At 37.8% G+C, this 21,220-nt stretch overlaps 1 pseudogene; it reads left to right on the top strand.

The window, feature by feature from the left end:
- Window positions 1-3,532, top strand: part of LOC122816170 — a 61,899-nt pseudogene extending 58,367 nt beyond the window's left edge.
- Window positions 3,533-21,220: the final 17,688 nt, after the last annotated feature.

The raw sequence follows: 21,220 nt of genomic DNA, 5'->3' as shown, positions 1-21,220 counted from the left end.
TGGGGTGATTTAGCCTGCCTGCCATGGGTTCCCTTATATCCATGTGGAGCACTGGGTATCCCCTTCTTGTGCAGTGATGCCCTGCTTGCTAGGTAGAAATCCCCTTTTTTCCCCAGCTCATCTGCAGAGTTACACTTCCGGTCTGCCAACCAGATTGTCATGTACTAGGCGAAGTACTAATGACTTGTTCTGTCACAACAAGCTCTGTCAGTCTTTCAAAAGTTGTGACCTGACACCTACTCACCCACCTATGAAAATAAGTGTTTAACTCTGCAATATAATCACATACACTTTCATCTGCCTTCTGTCTATGCTCACAAAAGTTTTTTTCTGTAAGCTTCAGGTATTAACTTATAACAGTTCAATAAACATCATTTTACTCTATCATAGTTTAAACAATCAGTAGTAGACAATTTAGAAACAGCAGTTACAGCTTTACTATGGAGTAAAGGGGTCAGGAACTGTACCCAGAGCTCTTGGTCAACATAATACTGTTTGCATACTCTTTCAAATATATCAATAAAACTATCAAAGTCATCCCCATCTACAAATTGTGGAAGACATTTACTGACCTTTATTGCTTCTGGGGTCCAGTTATTGCCTTCCCCATCACCTCCATGACCCTGACGAAGGGTCACCATCTCTTTCTCATGTTGTTGATGCTTGTCTTTTTCTTCATCCTCCAATCACCAGTCTCATTTTCTTCGATCTCCAAACATTTCTCCTCCAGTTGATGTTGATTCTCCTTTTCTTCAGTCTCCCAACATTGCAGTCTCTCTTTGGTCTCCGGTTCATGCTGACAGAATTTCTCCATTTCTTCTGCATGCAAATGTCACAGTCTCTCTTTTTCTTCGATCTCCAAACGTTTGGCCTCCAGTTCAAGCCTCTTTAACTCCAGATGTATTTTTAAGTGCTCTGAGGAAAAGGTGACCTGTCCTGTTTTTGAAGGCTGCACATCTCCATCACCAGACTGGTTGCTGTCCTGACTACTGCACTGCATCTGCAATTAAAGCTGAAATAATTTCCTCTTTAGTCTTGTTAGCATGCACCAGTAATTTGGCTTTGCACGCCTTCACCAACTGGTTCTTTGTTAGCTTACCATAATCCTGTGCTGACATCTTTGCCTGCTTTCCTGACTAAACTAAACTAATAAAAATTAATAAAACTGTTGTGAAAATGAAACTCTTTGTGGGTGTGCCCCTCTCCAGGGAGAAGCTCTGAATGTTTACCTTGTGGTACACATACCTTCAGTGACAACTGCTCACATGCAACTGAAGTTCAATTAATATCCCACCGTTCTGACACCAATATGTGATGGCCTCTCTTTACCCCAGACCAGTAATCAGAGGCACAATCATCACTACTAACACCAGTGAGAGACGGTCACTAAAAACAGGAATGCATTTACACAGTATTTTCAAATGCAGCTCTCTGCATCAAACACAATTTCCACCAAGAGCACACAGGGAACATGCTCCACTGGGACTGGAGTTTCTGTCTCTCCAGATCCCAAACAAGACTCACTTTGGAGTACTGTGCCACACTTCCAAGTAGCTGACACACCCATACCTGGGTATCTGATTTTAACACACACACAAACACACACTCCTGGAAAAGGCTGGTACAGATTTACTAGCAGTACCACTTCTGTCCTGACTATAAGGCAACCTTGCTCCCACCAGTCAAACACTCTCAGGTTCTTACAAGGGTATTTAATTATATGGAGTAAAATCAATATTGACATAAATGGTATAGTTTAACCAAAGCAGCCAGGCTTTTTGGAGTGGCCAAGGTGTCACTAAAATAAGCACAGTTACTCTCAAGATGTTAAAAGTATTCTCTAAAAGATCAGCCACAATGAAAGGTATAAAAATATTTAATAATAAATAATAAAATAGAAAACATGAGAATACTAAATATTAAAGTACAATAAACATCAGAGTTTCAATCACAGGAGAAATAAAAACAGCACAGATGCTGATATTCGTACTTCCACAAGGCAAGGTGATGAGCTTCCAACTAACTGAACTGAAAACAACTGACTGTGATAAATGCCATAGATCTTTTATATATCTGGTTCCAAAAGAAAAAAAAAAACTGCTGTGACAGTTCCAGCCTCTCAGTTCTGGTTATAGAATGACATCACATTTGATCACCTGACTCTGGTACAGTACATGAAAATCTACTGCCAATCATTAGTGGACCGGAGTTCCGCTGTGGCGACCCCTAACCGGGAAAAGCCAAAAGACACAACAACAACTCTGGTACAATACATATTCAGAGTTTTGTTAAGATCTGTTGCAGTATTTGAAATTTATAGAACAATTTCAAAAACTTCTACTCTTCACTTCCAGAATTCATTTAACCATATACATTTAATCAGTTATAACACTGTTGATACATTTTTCACACAGGCATCTGTACAAGTCAGTGTGATAGTCAAATGACACAAAATTATTTACAAAACTCCAGCTGTCTATGCTGGCATATGTTACACATGTACTGCCCTACTCTCCCTGGCATAGATGGCAATATCTCACATTGTCACATCGCATCCCTTTCCGAGTTCAGCTCCAAATCAAAAGAAGGCTCTTTCAGATGCCACTTGTAAAAATGTGACTATAAGAAGGGTTGTCCTGGCTGCTGATGTGCCTCTTGATGTAATGGACAACAGAAAGAAGAAGTCTCAGAGAGAATTCTGTGGAAAACTGATGAGTCTTGTGTAAACTGTTTTTTATATCTATATATAATATTGGTTGCAAACTCTCAGAAGCTACTAACTGAATTATCTTATTCCATGAGTCTCTGTATCAGAAAAACAGCAAGGTGCTCCTGTCAGAAAAAGTTACTTAGGATCAAGACAGTGTTATAAGAACATGTGTTGACAAGGGCACAGAAGGCCTGATGAGACAACAACTCAAGGGTTAAAAGGCTTGACTGTGCAGTGTGCTCAGTAAACAATGTATGGGCCAGATGTTGCAGCATGGTTCTGTTTATTGAAGGTTTCTCATGCATGTCTGAATCAGCTCTAGTGATCATGGAGAATGTCAATGTATTCACATACTATGCTAATATCTGACAGCATAATGGACAAGAGTCCATTGTTGAGCCAGAACTTTTGCCTGGTGAGGGCTATGATTTTCTTTGCTGTTGGTGTGCTGTAGAACAGGTACTAACTGCTGTCTATAAGGCTCCTGATGACCACATTGTATACCTGGAGGACACACTGTTAAAACCCTCAATGGTACCTCCTAGTCATTCTGACTTCAAGAAATATACCCCAAAGAAAATTGCCTACGCAACTGTCATTTCTTTTCACGCCATTGTTCCTGCTGCTGTACCAAATATTTGCTTTCTGTTCTTCAGCCTTAACACCATCAACAAGTCCCTGCTGCACAAACTCTAGAAATTGTCCTTCTCCCATGGCCAGGCTATGCAAACCTTTGCCTTGGCTGCCTGGAGTGACAAGAAAGAGAATATCAAGATTGGGCTGAAGGCTTTCTTGAAGAGTCTCCAAGAGAGACAAGATTAATGGCATAGCATGCCACAGACAACATGCAGGATATGGTGAGGTAGACAGCTCTGTTTTCTGTTCATTGTTCCAAGCCAGCTACATGTGCTAAGGAAAAGGGTGCATCCTACTTAGTCTTCATCTACAAACCTGCAAGTTCCAGAGTGGAACATCATCAGACACTTTTGTGAGAATTTCAAACTGTAATATTGTAATAATATAAAATTTCTCTGGAAGAAAATAACATGCTAAACCACACTTTTAAAGTGGAATTTTCTAGTTCAGAAAGCCTTCCAATATCTTGAGGGAACAATTAGAAACTTAGCAACTTTTAGTTTCATCTGTTCTTTATAAGTAATGGATCACATTTTGTCATCACTAGTACCTTAAAGAATTATATGAGAAATGAAGGACTAATTATTTTCACAATTGTTCCCCCCACCCTGTACCTCTAGAAACATGAAAGAATGCATTCTAAAATTAGCAAAACCTACTAATTATTAAGAAATTACTAATCACAATGGTAAGTTATTTGAAAAAAAGGAACATATGGAATTATTTATGTGGCAGGGCTGGCCACCTTGCAGTGTGAACATCATCTCCAGGTTATAGCCCCTGTGGATGTGACACACCACCCCATGTAAATGAGAAAAGGGTTAATGATGATGTCAGTATAATGGAATTATTTGTTGAAGTATTCAGTTATGTTTTGGCTGTCTCATTTCTTACATACAGAAATAGTTCAGAGTATTAGTCAAAGTATAACAGCTGTAGATTACAAGAAGGTATTGGAGACAAACTAGGGAGTCAAGGTTAAGAAAGGTGAAGTCATGTGGGTATTGATAAGCTGAATGTAAATAAATCACCAAAAACAGGTGGCGTTATATTTTCTTTTTTACAAATGCACAATGAACAAGTTAATGAAATCCATTTAAATTATTTGCTCATATTATGAGCGAAGGAATTTCTGACCCTTTATCAGTCTTGCACAGTATTTATTCCTTTAGTCAAGCATGGTCAACCATTTATTTAAAATACTCATACGAGTAAAATATTCATTTCCCATTTCATTTGAGATTTATTAAGATAAGCAAACGCTGTATAGTATTACTTCTTTGGAAGCTGTTAGAGCTCAGAAATATAAAGTAACTAGTAAAGATGCAATTGCTGCGCTATAAGTAGCAAAAGCATTTGAAATAGTCTGCATTTTTCTCCTTTTGAGGTTACTTCATATTTAAGTGTTCTATGTAGTCTATACAGGGTCTTGCCAAATTATTTGAGATTTCTTTATTAGAATAATTCCTAATACTAACTATTTTATCCTTATTCATACAGTTATAGGTATGCATCAAGGTTGTCTCGACTCTTTCTCTCTCCCACTCCATGTCTCTCTCTCTCTTTCTTTTTTTAAAGTATATGGAACCAGGATTTTAATCCATCTTAAATCTGTATAACTTTTCTGTCATTCAGTTAATACTTTATCTTCATTTAAAAATCATTTTAGAAGTTGTAGATGGTTTTAGTTTGATGCCTGAGTATAAGGAAAATTAAATCAGGGAAAACAGCAGGCTCACATGAGGTCACGACAGACATGATTAAGATGTTAGGTGAGTTAGGGGAGAAATGGCTCCTGAAGGTACTCATAGTAGTATAGAGAGAAAGGCATATTCCAGATGACTGGTGAATAAGCATATGAATGCCACTGTAGAAGAATAATGGGCACCTTCACAACTGTGGGCAGTATAGAAGTATTAGACTCATGTCACACTGCATGAAAGTTCTGGAGAGGGAGAGTGATAAATGTATATCCAGAGTAGCAGAATGTAAGATGGGAGATGAGTAGTTCAAATTCAGGTCAGGATGCAGCACAACCAACTTGATGCTTGCAGTGAGACAGATAGTTTAGAAGAAGCTGGAAATGAGGAAAGAGTCCAACTGAACATTCCTAGACTTGGATAAAGCATATGGCAAGGTCCCACCAAAGATGATTTTGGCATGCCAGTGATGGGTCAAAGTTTCATAAACACCGGTAAAATTAGTACAGACTATGTACAAGGACCCAATGAGACCAGTACAATCAGTGTTTGGACTCAAAGAAGGGTCCCAGTGGGAGTCGGTGTACATTGAAGTACAGCTCTGACACCACTGCTGTTCATAATGGTGAGGGACTACATTAGCAAGCAGGTTTTAGGGGACAGAGCAACAAAGTTGCTGTATACAGATGATGTGATATTGTAGGCAGACTCTTCAGCAAAGGATAGGGAATAGAATGCAAAACTAAAATCACACTGGATGAAAATGAGTACAGTTAAGACAGTTGTAATGGTAACAAATGGAGGAAGTCATCAGACGCTGAGAATTGAGATATAAGGGAAAATAGTGGAACAGATTAACAGCCTCAAGTACCTGGGAAGGATGACTGAGGAGAAGGGAACTCAGAATGAGGATGTCAAAAGCAGAATTAGATGGGCTGCAGACAACTGGTTGACAGAGTCATGGGTAGTTTATGATAGAAGAATGCCAAAGAAGCTAAAATACAAAGCAGTAGTGTGACCATCACTGCTGTATAGTACAGATACCTGGGCAGTGAAGGGAAGCAGTTGAGGAAGCTAGATGTGACAGAGATCACACGCCACCAGTAGCTCCAATTGTAGAGATAGTCAAAGAGAACAGATTATGGTAGTTTGGGCACATGTGCAGGAAAACAGAAGACAATCTTGTGAAGAATATTTGCAACAGACTGGAAGAAGAAAAAGCAAGGCAAAAAAAAAAACAAACAAAAACAAAAAAAAAACAAGTTACTTGTTTTTACTCCTTCACAGAAGTCCCATGCAATAGACCTAACAGTCAACTCAAGCAATGGTACTATAATTACACCTGATCCAACCACCAAGCTCTTAGGGGTAACTATAGATCACAATCTCAACTTTGACACACACATTAGCACTACAATTAAAACTGTTAACAGAAAACTGGGCTCACTGTACAAGATAAAGTCCTTCCTTACCCCTGAAGCCAAAACTACCATTTCCCATACTCACCTGATGTCTACTCTCCTCTATGCTTCATCTATCTATACAAATCTTTCCAAAAGTAACCTAAACAAGCTAGCAACCTCCTACAACAACATTGTCAGATTTGCTACTGGTTCATCATAGAGAACTCATCACTGTTTAAACCTCAAACAACTAGGCTGGCTTGAACTCCAAAACCAGCTACTATTTCAACAACTTACAATTACCCACAAGATTCTCTTTCACACCAGTAGGACTCCTATTCTTTGTAGCATTGCAACTCCTTATAGAAATCTCACTACCCTACGCTCAGCAAATAAACTACAAATATCCACCCTGAAATCCCTCAATAAAGCTGGAGACTCCCTCTTTGCAAATTCTGTGGGTAAGAGTTGGAACAAACTCCCCAGCAACCTACAATTACTTCCATCCTTATCACTATTCAAACAGCAGCTAAAACTACACCTTAAAGAACATTGGTTATGCCCATGTACTAATCCAGATTAACACCTGCCAGCTATCATATTTCCTTTCCCCCTTCTACTACCCACTAGAGCACAATCACATCTTATTCATTCATAGTCAATAATGTAGTTTTTTTTTATTTCCTTCTAACTTCATTAAACTTACTCTTCTTTTTTCTATAATCACTCTCCACCTACTGATATTGTTCTACATCAATATTAACTCCTATGCTACTGTTGACACTTCACACTTCCTGATATTCTTCTATTTCTTTGTTAATACTTATGCTACCTACGACATTTCAAGCAAACCTTGTCTAACATAACAACCACATGGTACCTTTCACCCCCTCCCCTCTTTTTTCTTGTCCAAATATTGCTAATCATTATTCCTCTTGTATATACTGCACTTAATACTACTGACTCAACACCCTAAATTTTTCTTCTCTATCTTGTTTGTTACTTCTTTGCTAACCTCTCTTTCTCTAATGTTGTTTGTTACTTCTTTGCTAACCCAATCCTTCTTTAATCTTAATTTTTTTCCTTGTACCGTTATTGTTGTATTTTTTTTATCTGTTTGCTATTGAAGCTACCTTAGTTCATTAATGGACACCCTTTAGCTATGAACTGCATTTATTCTTTGTAATATTTTATTGTTCATAATTTTACTTTTATTTGCAATCCTGTTATATTACCTTATATTGGAGCTTGCATTAATTCTTTGTAATAATGTACTATTTACAATTGACTTTTATTTTTATTTGTAGTTCTGATACATTACCTTAATGTTGGAGTTTATCTCCCCGGGCCTCTACTGAAAATGGACATGTATCCAGTTAGACTAGCCCGGTCAACAAATGTAAAATAAAATAAATAATAAATAAAGAGGAAACAAAGGCATCCAGCAAAGAGATGGGTGGATTGTGTGAGAAAAGAGCTGCAACAGTCAGACATGACTGTTAAAGAAGTTAGGAGAGTAGTGCTGAAATGAGAGAAAAGGCAAAAGTTGTTGTTGGAACTCAATCTCATGAAGAATATGGGAAAAAGGAGGTTGCTGCTGATGCTGATGATGTCTGACTATAAGCAGAATTTTGATAAAACTTTCTCTGTGCCTTTTAACTCAAACTTTAAATGTAAGACACTATACAGAAAAGGGGTTAAAGTACTTTAGACTAAACATAGCATCTGAGTATTATTTATTCTATAGGCATGAACACATTTTATAACCTTTAATGTGAATAGGTTCATAGGTTCATACTAAGCTATCTGCCCTAGGGCATTTATAAGCCTAGCCAGAGTGTGTTTGGCTTTCGCCACCCATTTTAAATTAATTTTGCTATGCCCTTTTTCGAGGTTAGTATACTGTGCCTCTGTCTAACAGTGACACAGAAGTGATACCCGGGGTAAACCTATGATCTCCCATCCACTCATCAAGATTCCTCTTGAAGAGAGTCAATGAGGGACTCTGCCTAACCTGGACTGGGATTTTATTCCAGAGTGAAGGGAGCCTCTGGGTTATGAATCTGTCCCTCCAGCATGTCCTATTTATTTCAGTGTTGAGGTTCAAGTCTCTCGAGCGTGTAGCTTGATGGGATTTGGATTTTCTGAGGTGCAGCATGTCCATTAATTCCGGGTTGGACATGGCTTTATATGTCAGGCACAGATCGCCTCTGAACAGGCGGTATGCCACTGAGTAGAGCTGGAGTTTCTTTAACTGGGCAGCATATGGCATCTGTTTGAGCCCTTTGATCCTCTTGGTGAGGTACTTTTGGGGTCTTTCCAGTTGCTGCAGGTGTCTGGTAAGGTACATCCCAAAAGGGGCATTGTACTCAATTATGGGCCTGATGAGGGATGAGTAAAGAGGCACGATGACCTCCCCTGATCTAGATGTGAATCCCTTCATGATTACGTGGGCTATATAAAATGTTTTCTAACCACTTTGGCCACGAATATGGTATTACAGTCTGTTAGCAGAGTCACTGAAATTTAAACTAAGATGAATTTTAACCCTTGAGCCAGATGGTCAGTAATTATATTTATTTTATTTACTGACATTTGATTACTGGGAAAGTCTGACTAGGTAAGAGCTCATTTTCAGCGAAGGCCCAGGTGGAAAGGCTCCAAAGTATTACAAAGCATTTTTAAAACAATTTTACCGTCTTTAAAAATAATGCAAAAAACAAATACAGTTTAAATAATTATACCAAATTAGACATAAAATTAAAACATTGGTTAAGAATAGATGCAAGTCATATGACAATGATTTAATAGAGAAATTTTAGCCCGTTTATGGAGAAATGAAAGGTAAGTTAGTATAATACAAACAGGAATTGCAATATGAAGTGAGAGAAAAGCAGGTTTATGGTATATTTAGAGAGAAATTGCCAAAAGTAAGGAAGTAAGTGAAGAAGGTAGAGTAAGGAGATGTATTATATGAATAGTTGCTCACATTTAGGGATATAGATTATGTTGGTGTTGAGCAAGAACAGAGCGAACTTTTGGCTAGGAAGTCTTTCAGAATGGTTTTGTAGGATGGGAGGGAGGGTATTCGCCTGATGGATAGAGATAAGAAGTTTCAGGCTTTAGCAATGTGCTAAAGTAAAGACAATGCACAGCAGATTTAATGGGTTTGTAGACAGACAAAGAGGTTTTGGTCATTGAATCATAATGACCAACTAGGAACATAGTTGTGTAGAATGTCATTTAGTCCTAAGACATGCAGTTGGATTCTGGATAATTTTATATGTGGTAAGCAACTGTCTATATGTTAGTTGATGGGGTAGTTCTAACCAGTTTAGGCTTTTTATAGTTACATAGGTAGGTACTAGGCTATCGGCCCAAAGGCCTAAGTAAGCCTAGCAAACAAAGTTCCCTGGCTTACGCCAACCCAAGAAAGTTAATTTCCTGTGCCCCTGTCGAGCAGAGCCACAGAAGTGATCCCCGGGGTGTATTTCCTATTTTCCATCCACTCATTAAGATTTTTCTTGAAGAGTGTTAATGAGGAACTTTGCTTGACATAGATGGGTAGACTGTTCCAGAGTATGGGAAGTCTCTGGGACTGGAATCTATCCCTCCATCAAGTCCTGTTTATTTCTAGTGGCGGGTTCTGAAAGGGGTATGTCCTGCAAATTTAGCAGCTTTGTTATAGCATTGTTCAAGTTTTGATTTTTGTGATGCCTGAACGTAGCAAGGATAGGAGCCCCATAAAGATGTGTGGGGAAGAGATAAGTAGTGGCAAGTGCAGCTTTGGTTGTGACAGTGCCAGTGAGAAAGTTTTCTGATCTATAAAGTATCTAGTTTTTGATGAGTTTTTGTTATGCAATTTTGTATATTTAGGTGGAATTTAAGATTATCATCCACTACCATCCCTAATAATTCAGTTTGAGAAGTGACTTCAATGGCTGTATTATCGAGACAGGACTTTAAATTTTGTTTTTTTTGCATATGAGAGGGATTTGGAAAAAAGGAGTAATTTGATTTTTTTGGAGTGCTTTTTATTGAAATTGCCTTTGTGACTCTGTCCCTCTGTGGTTCTGTTAAGCTCTCGTGAGACAACAGAAAAAACACTGAGCTTCTCATTGAAGAGGGGCACACCCACAAAGATGTGACAGAACCACAGAGGAGCAGAGCAGAATGCACTGTACGAGTGGCCTTAAACAAAAAACACACACACACATCTCTGTATATCATTTCCTCCACACCCACACATGCACACACTCATGCAGAGTCTTGTTTAATGAACCGATCAACAGAAAAAGAATGTTTAAAGAGACCCCAACCACCCCTCCCAGTAATGTTATTAACTATACACTCTATCTATTAGTATGACAGTCAGTCCAATTCTCCACACCCAAACCTCTCAACCTCTTACTACAAAAAATCTGGACAAAGCCTGACAGAATAAGGGGACAAAGGCCCAAAAATAGGACTGGTTTTAAATACTGCTCTTATAAACTTAGAAAGTTGCTAGAAGAACAGGATTTGTCTTAGAGTGCATTTTTATGAAGGATATTAATTCTGAAATTCAAATATATATTATTATTTAGTGACTTCAATCCTCAGATCATCCCAGTGATTTGACAGAAAATCATGAATTTTTTGAGGAACAGACCAAAATTATGAGGCAAAACTCTGGACATTCTGTGAAAATCTGGACAGTTGAGAGGTATGTCCACACCCCAGTGTTGTGATTCCCTTACTGCAATCATCAGAGTTTAAATTACGTCACACGTGCCCATTAGCCATTTGGTGCTGAGATTCCCCATTTTTGTTTCGCAGTGGCAGGGAATGACAGTTACCGCAGTAAAAGTGTAGCAATGCTGTGCGGCAGCCAGACCCATGTCAGAGGCAGCAATAATGGCTCCATTTTTGGCAGCAGTAGTGCAGAAAGCAGTGCCAGAGTGCGTGCTCCAGAACACAAGGATCTGGCACAAACAAGCATCTCCGATCACAAACTGAGGACTTGATGTGTGTTCTTAACCCTAAAAGAAAATGAGAAACGTGTTGCTGTCAAGTGTATGGGTATGCATGTGTTGGGGAGGGGGAGGTGGATGGGCCTGCACGTTCTTGTTAGTAAGCAAGTACAATGGAAAATTCTCTGAAGTGAATCTGGGCAAGCAAACACCCTAACATGTTAGAAACAGTTTTCACTTTCATGATCTATTGAACATACTGCAATGTAGTACTACTACTACTACTAATAATAATGTACTCGCTAATGACAGAGGGAAAATATTTTACTTAAAGACTAAAAAGTAAAAAAAAAAATATATAAAAAAGATTTTCTTTTTAATAAAGGATGCTTTTTATTCAGTCACTCTAAAAAGTAAAAAAATACATATACATTTTTTTTATTAAATAATGCTTTTTATTCAGTTGCTCAAAAAGTAAAAAATAAGGAAGAAGAGTGAAAACTTTGCAAAAGAAACACAGTCAAGTTGATTTCAGAAAAGCATTCGAGGTTGGTTTTGCTGATTTTGGTAATGAAGCACCAGTAGTAGTAGCAGGAATCAACAAAACCAACCTCAAATGCTTTTCTGAAGTCAGCTTGTCTGTGTTTCTTTTGCAAGGCTTTCACTCTTCTTCCTTATTTTTTTTTTACTTTTAGAATGACTGAATAAAAATCATTCTTTATTAAAAAAAAAATCTATTTTTATTTTTTAAGGTTGAGCATTTGTTTTGAGTTACAAAGCCATGTTTCAGTTGCTGTCAAAGCTTCCTGAGTAATGTTTTTGGAGGTGTGCCTCATTGTCAGATGTACAAATGAATGTGGAGTCATCTGTGTACTTTATTATTGAGGCCTGTTGTGCAGATGTGTGGAGGGTGTTGAGAATGTTAAAGGAGAAGGACCAAGGATAGAGCCTTGTGGTACACCGGTGGTGACTGGAAGGTACGGAGAGAGGGTGGGTGCCATTTTACTGACACCTGTTGGATAGGTAGCTTCTGAGCCACAGAAGGATGGGCTGAAAGCGACCTAATGAGGGCATTTGAAGTAGAAGTCTGCTATGATAAACTGTGTTAAAGACTTTAGATAAGTCTCGAGATAAGGAGGAGACTAGTTTGTCATTATTTCTAGATTTATTAATAGTATCCATATAGGTTCTAAGTGCAGTGTTAGCACTATGGGAAGGATGGAAGCCATGGTGTGCAGGGGATAGGAGTTCTTCCGGCTGGAGATAGTTTAGCAATTGTTTTGGAATGCATTTTTCAAGTATTTTGGAAATGGAGGATAAGATTGCTACAGGTCTAAAGTTAGTAAAGTCTGTTGAATTTCCTCCACTGCGCAGAGAAATAATGTGTGACTTTTTCCAGCGATAGAGGGGAAAGTAGGATTCCTGGACTGACCTATTTATAAGGATTGAGACAGGGTAGGCAATGCTCAAAGCTGCTATTTCAATGTAGTCACTTGGAAACATCAGCTGAAGTAGAGCTTGGTTTGTGAGTAATTTTATATAGGATGCAGGCACAGGTTTGAAGGTGAAAGTGGATGTTGTGATATGTGGATGCTAGGCAGGTTTAGGATTAGATGTTGGGGAATCCTTGTTTAGAGATGCTATACTATCTAGAAATTAGACTTGAATTGTATTGTGGTTTTGAGTGATAAGTTGCTGGGAGAGGGGATACAGATTAAGTTTTGGTTAGGATGCAAGATTCCTTTAATGGCAGTCCAGAATTTTTTAGGGTTGTATTTACTATTATTGTGAAAGTTGTTATAGTATAGTGTTTGTCTTCTTTAATTTGCTTTTTCGTATGATTCTGAAACATTCTGAAGTTTTCAGGATATTGTAGTGCTTTATTTTTTTGCCATTCTTTTCATGCTTTTTCTCTATCCTCCATTAGCATTTGTCTCTTTTTCGATAGCCAAATTGCATTATTTGTTTTTTAGGTTCTTCCTTCTAGGAGGTGCAAGGCTATTTACCATATACAGAAAAATTGTATTGAATTCATTTACAGTATGATCCGAAGGGAGGATTTTTAGGACGTTCCAGTTTAATAGATGCTGGATTAATAATGAACATTTCTGAGTTAATCTTGAAAAGGTCACATCTTGTTTTATAAACATGTTTTTAGGTGGATGTGTGAGATGTCTAGTTGTATAGACTGGGAGATGGCTACTGGACAGTCAGACATTGTACATGAGGTGGTGTATTTGCTAGGGTTTGATACTAGGATACAGTTTAATAGAGAATTTGATGTCTTGCTATAATGTGTGGGGCTATTAATCTGTTGAGCGGAACCAAATAAATTCATGCTATATATAGGGGAGTTAGAGTTTATGCCCAAGCAATTGACATTCACACCACCTAGTAGTAGTATTTCTTGTGGAACTGTCATGGATATCCAATGTACGATATCTTCCCATTATAGCTGTATTGTCACCAGGAGGAATGTATAGTACAGTATACATATATTTTATAATTGTTTAATGTCAGGAAAGTTATAAGAAGCTCTACTGAACTGAATTTTGGTATTGGGTTGTTGTAATGGGAAATGTAGTAGTCGTTAGGAAATATTAATAAAACACCACCACCTTTCTGCTTACTCTGTAAGAGGAATTACATTCCTGTAATTAAATATTAATTGGAATTAATATTTACCAGAACTGTTTTATATTATTCATAATTCTATATACCACATAGACATACATTTTATAATTAACAAAATTATTACCAACTTTAATCGGTATAATGAATCCCTGAGAATGAGCAGAATAATGTCATGTAATCCTAAATCAGAGGAAGATATACAATTATGCAATAACTCAGATTTAGATTATATTATCTAATATGTCTATTAATTTAACTGAATTTCTTATAATTTCTGGATATATGAAAGTTGAAAGGGAGTTAGAACTCAAGATGAGCTAACACCCTGAAACCAATTGTAGCTAAATTTAAAAAAATCAGTTTAAATGACTCCAGTTTCGTAATTTAATTATCTCTTGTTTTAATAGTTTGTCAGAAGTTGTGATCCAGCTGCTTAAGGATACATTTTATAATCTTTTTGCTATTGCACCTGCCCGCCATCAAACCTCGCTCTGTGAGTCAGACCCATTTATTCCTCCATCTTAGGTATTCCCTAGTGAAGTTTAGAGCTGTCAGGGGGATCATATAGGCAGCTTCATTGGTAATGTTTGCCCATTGTTGGTATCCCAGCAATGAGGACATACTTGTTATAGCCATAACCTCTGCGTAGGGGAGACATAACCCACCAATGGAGCCACTACACCCTCTCCATGTATGTGGATGCTTCTATGTACTGGCAATGAATACTACTGCATTTGAAGTTTGGTGGCCAAATACCCGACCTTGCACTATTCTTTACATTATCACCCTTTGTCTTAGAGATAGTGACAGTGGATTTCCAAATCTGTCTCCTCTCCCCAAGGGTAGCCATGCCTATCTTTCCCATGCCAGCTGCTAATTGAACTCAGGTCACTTAGGCTGTAGTCATATCTCTCAATCTCTCAGGGCAAGAAATCTAGGAAAGCCAGAAATAATGGGAGAAGAAGAACCCAAAAATAAGGAAATATTTTAAATATTACTCCTAGAGACTTAGAAAATTGCTAGAATGACAGATTTTGCATCATTATATAATTTCTAAAGACATGCTTCTGGAGCATTTCTCCCTAGGCCTCCGCTGAAAACAGGATCTGTAGAACCTAGTCGGACTTTCCCGGTTAACAAATGTTAAATAAATAAAGAAATAAATATGAAGTCCGAAACTCAAATCTCTATCATTATTTAGTATTATTCAGTGACTTAAATCCTCAATGATTTGCCAGAAAACCACAAATTTAATGGGGAACAGATCAAAAATAAGGGGCAACAATCTGGACATTCTGCAAAAATATGGACAGTCGAGAGGTATGGCTGTAGTCAGGGATTTATCCTCTATGCTAACAGAGCTGGCAAAAGATATGTGGCTATTAATGAGAGAACTTAACATTTTAAGAAAGTTTTGTTACGCCAACCAGTTGTAAATAATTCATATATAACCTTAAATGTGAAAATACTCTCTTCATTAAAATCTGTAAAGTTAATCTCAATGAATGTTGTGGATACATGCATTAATAACAGGTTAGGTTCAGCTAAAGAAATCTAGGTAAGTGATACTTAAAACACACAACCAGGTAATGTTTCTATATTTGTTCAGACTTTCTTTAAGCAAATTGTTTCTTGCAGTTGATTTATGTTTTGATCAGTTAAATGTATTCATGGATCACTAATAATACATGTTGTGGAATATGATAATTAATGGCTTTGACTTTTTAATATTTGCCTGTGAATACATTGCTCAGCTGTTTCAGAACATGTGAATTTAGAATATAGTTCATCATTGCCCTACCACAGACATTACAGACTAGATTAACTATAATGACTTGCCCTTTTCTAATCAAATATATAACTGTCCTCCACTTCTCTGTCTACCCATTAACCACAAGCCTTCACTTTGTAATAATACCATCAGCAACCCCCATGCAATATATCACCCCATTGTCAGACATCCCTCTTCTCTAACCCTCCCTTTCAGCACAGACCAAATCATAGAATACCTTCTCCTCTTATACAAACTACTCCTCAAAGCCAGACCAAGGAAATGGAAATGAAGCAGTAAAACAATCCTTCACAAAAGCAGCCTCAATCCCACACTCGTTGCTCAAGCCAATGCCTCCACCCACAATGGACTAAACAGGACCACAGTCAAACTCCACTTCTCAACCAAGAAGCCACTTTTCTCTGCTACCATCTATCTTCCTCCCCCTCCTCCCCAGAGTCCCCCATCACTCATCTCAACTGTCTTCTCTTTCATGCCCAAACACAATACCACATCATCTTAGGTGACTTCAGCATAACTTTAAAAAAAAAAAAACAATCTCAGATCCAAACCACTCCACACTTGACTTAATCATTGCCAACATCTCCCCCAATCAGTAATCTAAACAACTTTGCTCCATCATTCAGCCTTTCCTGCTCTGTCACTTTTTCCATTAGTAACCAGATGCTAAAACGCCCTATCCTCAAAACATACAGACCACAGTCAACTACTAACATTGAAAATTAAAGAACTTCCTCCCCTTCCCCCAGAACCCAGTCCTCCTTGAAGCAGACCTCAACACTGCATCAGACATCCTTATCACAGCCCTTCAGAGAACTCCAAAACCAATCTTCATAGAAATAAAAAGGCATCTTAAGTCAAAGAACAACTGGGTAACAAAATAACTAAATAAGTATTAAAATTAGAGATGAAGCCTGTCAAAAACTTGAAATCAGACTCCTTTAGTATTAGCTGCACTCAATTCACAACCCTCAGAAACCTGGCTAAACAGTCCATCAGATGACACAGACTCTTCCACCACAAGTAGAAACAAGCCCAACTTATTCATTCACCAAAACAGTTCTGCAGAGAGATTAACTGACTCACATGGCACAAAACACCTGAAGAAATCAAAACCATGGCTTTATAAAATGTGGAGAGGGCAATCTTATCACTGTTTGCCTACCTGCAAGAATACAACAACATCCCCCACCTTATCTCAGCCACTTACCTCAGTTCTATACTTCCTACTCACCTTCATCCCTCATTTCCATTTTGAAAGCTTGAAACCAATGGACATCAAATCCCTTCTTGAGAACATCCAAACAGGTACCCCAGCAGCCTCTGTTAACCTCTTTCACTGGTTCATCTACCAATGCAAAGAACACCTGGTCCATATTGTCATTCACATCTGCAACCTATGCATAACCAAAACATCATGTTAGATATCTGGAAAACAACCATTATAAAACTTCTCCCTAAACAAACCAACCCTTCCAATTTTCTGGACTTTTTTTCCATTTCCAACTTTCCCACACTTGGAAAACACTAGAAAAATACTCATTCACATCCAGCCGTCTCAAGACTTCCAGCAATATTATAGCAGTAACCCACGTCTGGGTGTAGGTAATGCTGGAGTTACCCACAGTTGGCATGGTTTGGTCATGAGGGCAAAGCCCGAGTGACCAAACAAAGCCAATCGTGCATAATCTAGCATTACCCACACCCAGCTGTGGGGTATTGCTATAATACAATGGCATCATCTAAGAAGAAAGTTACTTACTTTTTTAAATAATGTCTTTGTATATGCATGGTTTGCTGCTCTTCCACATTTTTCACTGGTATCCTGGGGCTTTCTTGATGTACTCCACATGCATGTGGGACTTTTGTTCCCACACTTACACAATACATCAGTGCTCTGTAAGGGAAGACCTCTGTTGCTTTTTCTTTCTTTTTTTTTTTTGTTTCATCGTACTTTTTCAAATCCAGACACTGGACAGCTACCAGAGAAATAGGACAGGGAAAATACAAGGAAAATCAAGTACATTTATTTAGTTTTGCATAACATACCTGATTTTCCTTTTATTTTCTCTGTCCTGTCTCTCTCTCAGCTGTCAAGTATCTGTATTTGAAAAAATATATATTTTTTTAAGTGAAGAAAATAGATCATTCCAATCATTTGCTAGAAAACCACACATTTTATGAGAAACAGACTAAAAATATGAGCGAAAAATCTGGACATTCTGTAAAAATACACTTGGTTACAATAACTATTAGCAGAGTGAAGAGCAGATTCCACAGACGAAAAAATCTGATTGAGTAGATGAACATGAGAATTATATATGTAACAACAATTATTTACAACCAAGAATTCAACATCATATTAACACAGTAGCAATTAACATGGTGACGGAGCATGCTTGGCAGAGGGCAAAGATCTGAATGAGTAAACAAACACAAATCAAATAGATGTTGTGCAATGGGACTCATAACAGCAACCAACTGTATAGTATCAATAACAATAAACATTCTAAGTCTCTCGATTTATAAGCAATAGCATACTACATATTTAAGGTAAAAGCACTGTAACAAGAATGAGGTTCTTAAAAGCCAGAAAGTACTGTACCATACACTTTAAAAAGCTACAGACAGAACAAGCTAGTTCTATGGATGCCTGAGACATATGTAAAGTATAAGTTGGATAACAGGTACAATGGATATTTAATATACTAAAAGGAATGTGACACTACTCTTACTAATTACAATCAGTTTTAGAAGCACAATTAAATTCCACTGTGGCCAATACTAACGTATAAACATTGCCTTTGCGTTTACTGCGAGGCAATGTTTTGTGGAGATGCTGATGACAAGACTTAAGAAAGCAAGTAACCATTAATTAGAAGAAATATGTAAATTGTTATAAATTATTGTTTTTGTAATGTTTAGACACATTAAACATAAATACCCTTTTAGGTTTGTTTGACTGGGGAGTGGACTTAGGTGGCACACAGTATTCAAGTGGGTAATAAGGGAACAGGGAGCAACTGGACTTCTTTCTCTTGGTATATGCTTGATTTGCAACAGACAGGCTGGTTGGGCTGACCAAACAGCATGCTTATTTTTCAATGTTAATGGCCAGTCATTGTATAATACCTGGTTTTCTATACACAGCATGGTTACTGGCCTGACCATAGTACCAAAACTGCACTTTGGGTACTCACAGATGACATCCTACTAAGCAGAGATAAAGGTACCTTGACAGGAATACTTTTCATTAATGTAACAAAATCTTCATTCTCATTGATCATCCTGTTCTTACAAATGTTCTCATGGAAATTGGCATAAGTAATGACACCTACCATGGTTTATTAGCAATTTAGTAAACAGAAACTTTAAAAACAAAATAAATTTCTCCCAATCTGAAACAGCTCGGCTCTACAAAGAAGTCTTCAAGGCCTAATGGTTTCCCTTCTACTCTACTCAGTTTCTATCAACAAACTACCATTACAGCATCCACAACTCTATATACTTCTATATCCAGATAAAATGGACATCTGCAGATTTGGTCCATCCCACTCTACAGTCCAGTCACAACTTCTGTCTGACCTCCTTCTCCTACATAACTGGTTCCTCGAACATAAGTATCTGATAAACCCTAGAAAGCAAACAAAACAATGTTATTCAGTGGACCACAAAGGCTATCCAACTGTGTCTGAGTATTACCTGATTGTCAAGCTTGTGAAAGTGACAAAGCAGATTTGAAACTCATAATGGGATTGTAAATTCCCTTAGGAATTTGCTGTGAATTATTTAAGAGATTGCAAAAATTAAAAATTGATTGATTTTATATACATATATATATATATATATATATATATATATATATATATATATATATATATATACACACACACACACACACACACAGAGAGAGAGAGAGAGAGAGAGGGAAAGAGCATATAGTATGCACAATTGTCTATTACTTTTGTTGCCTCTGAATTTTTCTAGGCCAGAGTCTCTAGCTTGTTCACATTTTCGAGGAATGATAGGAGGCTGTCATAGTGCTGTGATTTGGGACGGAGGAAGTGAGTAGGAGTAGAAGTTAGTAGATTCTTAAGTAGTAAGTAGGAGAAGGTGAATATTTCTCTAGAATTTTGAAATAGGAGAGAGGATAGTAGGGGGCGAGTTGATAATAATTAGTATTACTAGTACATTGATTAAATTTTATTTATCTTACTACTCAAACCGTAACATAATCTCAAGACTATACCACAACTTCATTAAAAAACACTCCCTGTTCGTCTACCCACTCTTTGCTCTTGCACCTCCTACTAGTACTCTACCATCCTTTACCTCTCTTCAAATTGAACCCACACCCTCCTCAAGAACACTATCTTCCTTCCTCTGAATAATACTATTGCCATTATGTCTCATACACCCCCACTCCCAAGTTCACTATACTCCCTTGCAACTAGTCTCCCTGCTCATGTGTCTCTCCATAGTCTCCATCAATACCTCTTATCCCTTTATGATCACATATTACATTGACTTTAAATCCCCCACCCTACCCCTCGGCACTACCTCCTTCTCCAGACATATAGGCATATCCCCAGCAGTCTACAGCCAACCCCTCATCCAACTCACCTCACCTATTTATTATATCCCACCGTCCAAAAAACAACCAGGTTTCAGATTCCACTCCCTAATAATGCATTACCTCAAAACTACTGCCACCACAACAACCCAGTTACTACTAGGAGGGGATATTTACTCCAACCCCGGCCCAGCAACACCCTCAAATAATACATGCAGTTCCCACCTTCCATTTAAACACAAATCCATCAACTTATTTATACTAAACATGAATATTTGCAGTATTATGAATAAAACAGAAGAACTACATTCCACCATCTCTTTATATAACCCCAACATAATACTCATCACAGAGACATGGCTTAAACCACATATCATGGACAACTCCATAACCCCACCCAGTTATAACATTCAGTGGGTTGACCGGGTGCACAAAAGAGGTGGTGGCATAGCCCTGCTTCACAAAACTAGCCTAGAACTTCAACTCTTACAAAAAGAAACCTTAGACTTCAAAAATGCAGAAACTATATTTGCAAAACTCTCCTTAAACCAACACAAACATCTTTAACTTACTCAGGATTTATATACCCCCAGGTGATAACCTAACCACCCTAGAATCTATACTTCACTGGGCTTCCCACTCCCTTCCCCAAGAAACCATAGTGTTAGGCGATGTTAACATCAACTGGAACTCCATCCACTCTCCAACACCCACCTACACTATTAACCTATATAACTTCACCCAACTCATGTATTCTTCCACATGTATTGATAAGGCCACAAAAAGGGAATCTGTATTAAACTGGATCCTCACTAACCAA

This window comes from Protopterus annectens, chromosome 12.part0 (assembly GCF_019279795.1).
Source record: "Protopterus annectens isolate FY-2018-M chromosome 12.part0, PAN1.0, whole genome shotgun sequence".
Classification (NCBI taxonomy): domain Eukaryota; kingdom Metazoa; phylum Chordata; order Ceratodontiformes; family Protopteridae; genus Protopterus; species Protopterus annectens.
Note: the sequence above shows the minus strand (reverse complement) of the source record. Positions and strands in the feature narration are given on the sequence as shown.